The sequence below is a fragment of the Pituophis catenifer genome, unplaced genomic scaffold, assembly GCF_029215685.1.
Source record: "Pituophis catenifer annectens isolate HBS135680 unplaced genomic scaffold, rPitCat1.0.hap2 SCAF_2, whole genome shotgun sequence".
NCBI classification, from domain to species: Eukaryota; Metazoa; Chordata; class Lepidosauria; order Squamata; family Colubridae; genus Pituophis; species Pituophis catenifer.
Genome location: NW_027256882.1, coordinates 204,525,666 through 204,535,384, shown reverse-complemented (window position 1 = coordinate 204,535,384; position 9,719 = coordinate 204,525,666).

Genomic DNA, 9,719 nt, shown 5'->3' with positions numbered 1-9,719 from the left:
TTGTATCTGATCCCCATGCAGATAGTAAAATATTTCATATCAATTGCAGGTATGTTTAGATGTCCAATTGAAAATGAGGGATGTAGGGGAGAGATGATCTATTGCTTCACAGATGTCGATGGGCAAAAAAAATCTCAGGTTCAAAGCATTTCACATATGGAGCAAGAGCAGTTCCCCTAATCTCAGAGGTGAACTGGAGGAGGCTGGTGGTTTATGGGTTTACCATAGGCTGTAAGTATACAAATGACCACCAGAGAGCCTAGAGGGTGGGATCTCTTATATCTCTTTGCTGCCATCTAGTGGTTATATGCCTTCATACTAATTGATGGTACAGTATATCTACTATACCAATTGGTGATTTCAAGATGTATTGGTTTAGCAATTCCCAAAATTCCCCTTTGAAGTTGGAAAAGGCATCCTATTCTCATTTGCCCACTAGAGTAACTTCAGCTAGGCATTGTATCTCTCATATTTTGAGAAAAAAGAAGGCCGAATTAATATGTTGCAGGAAAGTCCATGTTTTGTAGAAGTGCAAAACATCTCTCTTTAAAAAGCTTAAGGATTGCACACACACACACAGACACACACATAAACATACACACACACACAAAGTTTCTATGATAATTGAGCGTGGAAGGTTGAGTAAGACTTGAATAGGCCTAATATCTTGTTAGCTCTTCAAGGTAATCTAGACAAAAACTACAATATGAGTATTAACTCTATCATAGGCTTCATCAATAGAATTTTGTAAAATTGAAAATATTTCTCCACTCTTTTACTTCTACTTTCCAGAAAACTAGGAGAGGGTCTCTTCTGAAACTCTTCCCATGCTCCCCAATCTTTTGGTGACTAATATATCTTTTATATGATGGTTGTCTAGTCCGCAGCTCTTCCTCCTGTTTCCCAAGATCAATTTCACACACCATCACAGTACATATCTTGGCTGAGCTTTTATTATTATGTTATCCTGGGACAAATGGGTCCACCTGATAGGAATGTTAAGAAGTAGCCCTCTTGCAGAAAGACAAGAAAACAGGTCTGGTTATCAAATCCTATTCCATACTCCTTCTCTCCTCTAGTTTACCAAAGGAAGAACAGACCACTCTATGTGACCTTGACACACAGCAAAAATAGCCTTTGCTGAGACCCTGAAAAATGTCCAGACATTAACTGGTAATCTGCAAACTGCTTGGTTGGGTTGCAGAACCTTGCCTTATGTACAAAAATATTCATTTTCTGCATCATGTTGTCATTTAGCGTCTGAATATTATTTTTGATTTTTTTTCTTAATTTTTTTCCTTCAACAGTTGGACAAAATCCTGTCCAACTGTGGATAATACAGTAATAAAATCTGTGCTCCTCTCGAAAAATTCCAAAACAAAAGATTCTCTCTTCACCACCACCATTTCAAAAGTACTAAAGACTCTCAAAAGCCCAGCAAATTAATGTAATCATTTCTAGTGCATGTGAATATTATTCTATAAGATTATGCATCCTGGAATAAAGGAATAAAGCAACAGTAACGGTATACAATAAGTGATAAAATAAAATTGGAGGCGAAAAATTTTCACTTCCTAGGGAGTTTAAAGACATTAGCCAATCTTTTTTCAGAAGTTAAACAATCTTTTTAAAAAATTTAACACAGTCCAAGAATGTCAACACTTAAAATTTCAGTGGCTTGGAAAAAACAGGCCACACATTCATGTGTTTGTGAGTTCCTCTCCTGAAGGACTAAACTGGAGGCTGTTCTTTTCTCATGGTAAATTAAAGCCACAGACCTGCCCACTGAAAGCTCTGTCAACCGCTTCATTTAGCACAAGTGTTATGTTAACTAAATCCCTCACTGGCCCATTTGGAAGAGGCCTTTGGCCTCACAGAAGTCTCATTTCCATGTAATTTACATTGGAAAGTTGCCCGAAGCGCGCCTACCTTCACCGTTGCAACCACCTCCAACCCATTATTTATCCCCTGCCTGAAACAGAGAAATATTCCAGCCAGCAGTCTCTAACATTGGAGGGAGTGTTCCTCTAGGACCCATTTATATCGCTCGAGGTGCCGAGCCCCCCCCCCAAATGCATCCACTCATCTGCTGCCTGCGCAACATTTGCTGAGGGAATGGATTTGTGTTGAATCAAAATGTAAACCATTAAACTCAAATTAAATCATTATTCAGAACATCCTGGTTGTAATCAGGGTTGCACTTGACTGAAAACACTGACACTGATTCAGTGATATTTATTGTGTAGAGCTGTTGTCTGTACCTCTGGTATTTTATTGCTCAGCCCTTTGGTCATCCTTCACAAGAGCTTTTACAAGGGTGGCTAAATGGGCGGGACATGTCAAGGAAGAAGTATCCAGTTTCCATGAAGTGTAGGTAAACTATGATTCCTAATGTCTTTTGAAACTCCCTCACTGCAATGTGCAGTATTAGGACAGCGTTAACCAGGGGTGCAATTCAGCAGGTTCAGACAGGTTCTAGAGAACCGGTAGTGGAAATTTTGAGTAGTTTGGAGAACCGGCAAATACCACCTCTGGCTGGCCCCAGAGTGGGGAGGGAATGGAGATTTTGCAATATCCTTCCCCTGGAATGGGGTGGGAATGGAGATTTTGCAGTATCCTTTCCCTGCCACGCCCACCAAGCCACGCCCACCGAGCCATGCCACACCCACCAAGCCACACCCATAGAACCAGTAGTAAAAAAATTTAAAACCCACCACTGGTCTTCCTGTTGTGCAGCTATTTGTATGAAAGAATTTATATCCTATTTTAGTACTCCAGTGAAACAGTCTAATCCCAAATACCGTATTTTTTACAGTTTTTTTAAACTTTTGCTTGGATTATAACATTTAATTCTTTTGTGTGTATTATATTTTATATTATATGTTTATCTTATAGTTATATTATATATTTTAATTTCTGTGATCTTCCCAGAGTCATACTTGAGAGGAAGGAAGGAAGGAAGGAAGGAAGGAAGGGTATGTAAAACATCTGAAGGAGTTAGAAATGGTACTTTGGGTCAGCATCATACTTCTGAAGAGGTTTCAAGAGGCAGCTTTGGGAAGTTTTTTCCTATGTTATATACTGTGATTTTTAAAATATTGCCTATTTTAACAAAATAAACAGTAATGTTCAGATTACAGATCAGGGCTTTAGAAGCTTATATTAGAGGAAATAAAATGAAATAAACGTTGCCCATCTGTTAGTAGATGTAACCAACAGAAATCATGATAAGAGATTATAATAAATCTGGATTTGTCCTTCAAAGAAATGTAAATATAAACCATTCTCGAACAAAAATAGCAAGTAATATAACAGCTGCGCCTGCCTACTGCAAAACCGAATCTCAGTCATAACCTTTTAAACTTTAAAATTAATTGTCATTAAGACACCTGAAACAGGAGTGAGTATGTGATATACTGGAGGGGATATATAGTTCAATTTAATTCCTGACCTTAAAACTTTTCACATTTTTTGGCTGGATTCAAAGAACACACTCAACCAAGAAATGTTAACAGGGATTACCAAGGAAAGTGTATCTGAGGCTACTAAACAGTTGCTAAAATTTAATGAAGAAGAACAATAAGAATAGAAAAAGATTAAGTCCTTTCCACAGCAAGCATTGCTTGTTTAACATTTATGAGGTAATAGATTTTCACCTTCAGAAATAACAAGGTCATAACAATTTAGCAAGCAGTTTAAATAAATATACTCAGCTGTAACCCACAGAGCAACTTTCAAACTCAGGGCACACTCACACATAGAGTTTCGAAGTTTAGCTTAATTTCCCTGTGATTCCACAGCATCATTCCCTTAGTGGAGTTTTCTGTCAGCTCTGCTGTGATGCATATAACAAAAAACGCTGATGAGAATAAGCCATTTCCCTCTTGAGGAGAACCTCTTCTTTCCCTGAAGAGTTCACACACTATGGTCTCAACAACATCCATAGAAAACTGTGGTATAGGTAGCCCTTGACTTACAACTATTCGTTTAGTGACCGTTCAAAGTTACAATGAAACTGAGAAAAGTGATGTAGAAACCAATCCTTGCACTTACAAAGATAGTTAGGTGATATGGAATCAGGTGATCACCATTGGTGACCTTCCCAGTTGACTTCCCACAAGCAAAGTCAATGGGGGAAGCCATATTCACTTCACAATCACACAACTCACTTAACAACTCCAGAGATTCACTGAACTGTGGCTAACAAAGTCATAACATCATGTATGACTAGCTTAACAACTTTTGTGGCCCGTACATGGCCTGTGTGGCTGGTGGCTGATTCGGACAGCGAGGAGGCTGGTGTGGTGCTGCGCCAGCAGTGTGTGTAGCTGGCACTCGAGTCGGACAATGAGGAGGCTGGAGAAGATGCCAGAGGCGGGGATTCAGCCAGGGCCTTCAGAACCTCCAGAAGCTCCCTTAAGTGAAGAGAACGAAGAGGAGGAGCCTCTTCTCGATGCACGGGCGCACAGAGCTGCCAAAAGGCAGGAGTGGCTCCTCAGGAAGAGGTCTCCTCGAGAGTAAGGCTTGGGGCTAATTGGCCACTCCCTTAGCCTATTTAAAGAGGAACGCCGACTGAAGCAATTTGCAGGGAACAACCGTTCACTCTCCTTTGTGCCTTGATCTTAGTTATCTGCAAATTGCTTCTGGGCTTTCTGCCAACCATAGTAAGATTAAGATTATGTATTCTTTGGATTCTTGCAGGCTGTTAAGAAAGTTCATTAACAGCCTTGGTTTGTAAAAAAAAGAAAACTGATTTTATTTTAGTAAACTAAGATTTGTACAGACTTTGTGTGTGCTGCGTTCTTTGGGGTCCGTAGCTGGGGCAGAACAACAACTGTCTTGCTTAGCAACAGAAACTTAGGTCATAAGTCAAGGACTATCTGTAATACCTTGATACATGTGCAGTGATAACATTATACAATGAAGACATCACATAGATGCCACCAATATATATGTGTTCCAACATCTGATGTCCATGACTTGTGGTATTTGCAATATCATTCGCTTCTCTCAGCTATCTGGAGTGTCCATATATAGTCATATTATCATTTCAGTGTTCATCAGTTTTTACATTGGAAGCTGACCATGGTGGCTTTCCCCCTTTTTAGCACACTGAAGGTTCAGGTTGTTGTTTGAGGGTTGTTTTTTACCCTCTATCATTGGTCTGCTGCAAAGAGTATCAACAAGTTGTCATGGGGTTCCTAGTATTTCAGGATCAGCTACAGCTAAGGGAGCCATAGATTGGTTTGAAAGGGTTTCTGAGGGTTGTAGAATGGCAGTATAGAAAGAACCTCAGATTTTTTTCCCCTTCTGTACTGTTTTGCCGCTATCCAGGTTCTGCCATATAATTTCTTCTACTAATCCGACAAACTTTGGCTAGACCTGCAAGTCTGAGAGCCAAACTAAGGCATGCTCTTACATATGAACCATTTCCAGTTTCTACAAAGGAAACAGATCTAAAATGTGAGAGAAATTGTGGAGGAAACAGCCCTCCAAATTATCCATGACTCTTCCCAGCTATTTCTCAAAATCCTTATCTGAAGATATCAGAGAACATAGAACAGACTTGACAATCTAAATGTTAAATCGAAGAACTTGGGGTTCTCCAGGACCGAATTACAATTCCCATTATCCCCAGCCTTCTTGCCCAAACAGGATGAAAATGCCATCCAACATTTGTAGGAGGTATGTAAAGTAATCCTTCTCAGAAGGCCTAGATGTACCTCCATCTTCCCTGAGTCTTTGTGCTGCCCAGCTCGGGTCGACACTTGGGGCTCAGGACCCCGGACAGCACCCCGAAGTTCAAGGGAGCTGCTTTAGTTAAAAAGGGGATTCGGGTTAATGTAAGGATTCCAAGTAACACCCCCAACGAAAGAAGACTCCGAGGCTTGAATTTCCTCAAAGTTCCATTTTATTGAAGATGTCATATTGGCACATCTGGGAAAACCCGAATCTGAAAGTTTCCAGGTTTTCCTCACCCAAAAGAAAGTTCAAGTGCCTGCCCAGCACCCACATGTCCATCACATGATCCAATCAGGCACCATCCAAAACTGAAGATACCTCCCAGTCACCTCATCGCAGCTGCAGGGCACTGTGGCCTTGACTCTCTGAAAAAAGAATGTTATTTTGACTATATATCACCCATACTCCATACAATCCCCCCTCCCAATTTCCCATAGTAGAAAATGTGGCGGGCCTGAAGGCCCACCTGTAAAAGATGGCTTCCAGGTCTGACACTAGAGATATTACATACAGTAATATTTTCATAAGGAGCTTGCCTAAAAACCATGATTTGAACAGAGATTATGACTGATGACAACCATTTTCCTAATGACTTTTCTCTACTATGGTCCGTAATGCTATGCAGGTTTATTCAAAAGTTATTCATCTACTGTATAATTATATGGTTATGACTGCATAGGATTACTGGCACTCACAAATGTGTGTGTTTCATTGAGATTTCTCTTTTGAAAAACTTCATGGTGGGTTAGAAAATAATAAGGATTGAAATCTCAATCCAACCAACACTACACATTTCTGGAGAAGGAAAGGATTCACCAATGTTCCCAGAATGTCATTTTGAAGCCTAGATAGTTCCTCTCTCTGCAAAAGAGCAGGAAAAAATGAAGCATAAACCATGTTTTATGCCTAGCAACATTTAAAAGAAATCAGAGTCGCATATTAAACTATGGGAGTGGTAGAGAGCAAATATGCCAGCCTTGCCTAAATGCTTGTCTGAAGTAGGCATCAACTCCAGAATAGCAGTATACCTGCCTTCATTTGTACTCATCCAAGCTTTAATTGGTGCATCCTCCAGGATAATCCAAACATATTAATTAAAGGTTGCATCCACATTAGATCGTTTGACTCTAATAGGCCACCTCCCTGCCTTTTGGATCTGCTCACTGCTCCACGCTGCATCCCCCCACTCCACCCCACCCCCACGCCCACCCCAAAGATCTTGAAGGTCTTGACAGCCTGCAGGTGCAGTCTCTCTCCAATATGGTGAGAGTTATGAATAGTAAAGATTTTAGCTCAAGCACATGGAGGCCATTCAGACGCCCTTGGATAATCCCCAGTTAATCAGATTATGCAAATTCTTCCATCAACACCCACTCCCCCTCCACCTTTATTCACCAGTCTCAAAAGTAAGAAAAGTAGCCAAGCTCTCTAACAAAAACACCAAAATGGCCAAACCCCCCCCCAAAACCCCTTTATCCTCTTTGTCTGCCATCTTACCTGGATATTTCAAGGCACTGTTCCTCTGACTTCATGACACGCTAACCATCCAGGGGTGAAAATCTCTCTCCTATTTCATGTTTTGTGTTCAGGTTGGGGAGTGGAGAGACAAAAGAGCCTAGAGCTGGCAGTGGGCATGGATGGGAATGAGATGTTGCCCTCCCCTGCCGCCCCCCTGCCCGCCCCCCTTTTCAAAATGCTGATCTGGCAAAGTGGATTCTGAGCGTTTAAAGACCTGATCGTGTATTACTCACAGAGAAGCCCATGCAAGGGAGCCTCAAAATCTACAGAGTTTGGTCATGTGTCCATGATTAATGAAAGATAAAATGGACCTTATTCAAAAATCAGCTTTAAGAAAAGGCTCAGGTCCTGTGTTCCAAGCTATAGCCTTTTGGACAGTCTGTTCTGCCCCAGCTCCGGATTTCCGAGGATACTGACACACACCAACGGTCCTTATTAAATTTATTAAGTAACAAGAATAAACAAGAGCGGCAAAGGTTGGCAACCAGCCCAGAAAACAAGATATGATAAACCAAAATACTCTGATAATAATACAAGTTGTTTCCAGCAAGAACACACTAGCTGCGTGCGACTTAAATAGGCTAAGGGAGTGGCCAATTATCCTCAAGCTCTACTCTCGAGTAGACCTCCTCCTCCTGAGTAGCCATTCCTGCCTTTTGGCAGCCCTGCGTGCCTGAGCATTGAGGAGAGCCTCCTCCACTTCGCTCTCTCCACTGGAAGGAGCCTCTGGAGGTTCTGAAGGCCCTGGCTGAGTCTCTGCCTCTGGCATCACATCCTCTTCAGCCTCCTCACTGTCCGACGCGAGCGCTGGCTATGCAGGCTGCTGGCGCGACACCACACCAGCCTCCTCTTCATCGGGATCAGCCACGATCCACGCAGGCCGTTGGCGGGCCACAACACAGTCAGAAAAGGCAATGTCGGGATTGTCATGTAGCACTTTCTATTTTTCCTGAATTTCTGGATTACAAGATAAGGCCACCCTAGTTTTGCTTGTCTCTCTAACCAACAAACCTGCTTCTTACGGCATCTCTGAGGATACCCTGGAGAACGGGAGGGAAATTAACCAAGGCAGCCATCATTGTGTCAAACTAAGCAGCAGCAGCATTCACATAACTCCCAAGGCATTCTTAGAAATTAAAAACAGGAGAAGTAGGTCTAGCTCAATCAGTGCTTTATAAACCTATCCAGGCAAATTGGGCAGTATTGGGAATAAAATGGGTAAAACAAGAACAATCTAATTAGTCTTCTAATGAAAATGTGTTTGGTGCTGGGTTATTTATCTAAATTCTCCCAAGCCAGTCATTTTCTTTGAGTACAGGGAATTTTCGACTTGCAATCACAAAGCAAGGCCCTTTAAGTAATTCGTGCTTAATTTTATGACATTTTTTTTTTTTTGCCACAGTTTTTAAGTTAATCATATTAGTTGTTAAGTGAATCCGGCTTTCCCTGTTTATTTTGCTTGTCAGAAGCTGGCTGGGAAAGTTGCAAAAGGTGATCACATGACCCCTGGACACTGCAACGTGCCAGTTGCCAAGTGCCTGAATTTTGATCATTGTGACTGTGGGGATGCTGTGATGATTGTATGTGCGAGGACCAGTTGTACATCACCTTTTTCAATGAGATTGTAACTTCAAACAGTCATTAAAAGAATGATTGTAAATTGAGCACTACCTATAACCACAACACATTACCAAACTATCAAATCTCCCATTGGCTTAACACAGTGGGAATCTCTGTATTAATTCAGTTATACTTTTACTTGGGTTGAGAAAAGGAACATTTCATACACCTTTATAGATCTGACCTTTCCCCCAAAATCCTGGGAATCTTTTCCCCATTAATTGTTAAATATTGGTTATGCTCCAACACACTCTTTTCCAACCTAAGCAACTTTAAAGATATATGGGCTTCAACTCCCACAATTTCCAACTCAGTGCTAGCTGGGGAATTCTGGGAGTTGAAGTCCACACAATTTAAAGCTACTGAGGCAGAGAAACACTGCTATAACATATTATTTTTAGGCCATGATTGGGATTCACTTGCCTTCATTTTTGTCTTAAGATGCTGTTTTAAAGCCCAATAAAATATGTGTACAAGGGAAAGAGGGTGGATTGTTGAGAAAACACATTTGGCACTCACGCCTGTAAGGATGTGCATTTTGAGAGCACAAACTAATCAAGGAGGAGAAGGAAGGAGAAGGAAAGGAGAAGGAGAAGTTTGTATTAGACAAATTTACAGTGTGGGGGGGGGGGGTGAGCTTTCCAAAGTCACAGATGCGCTGATAAAATCTTTTATCTCTTCCTGGCAAGAGGTGTTTATTTAAAAAGACATATATAAAACTAGAATGCTACTCACTAAGGAGACACGGATGAACAATACCCTGCAGTAAAAGCACTTGTCCTTTTGCTAAATCCCAGCAACTAAAACCTGAAAGAGAAACCCTTCCTTTTTGCCCTTAA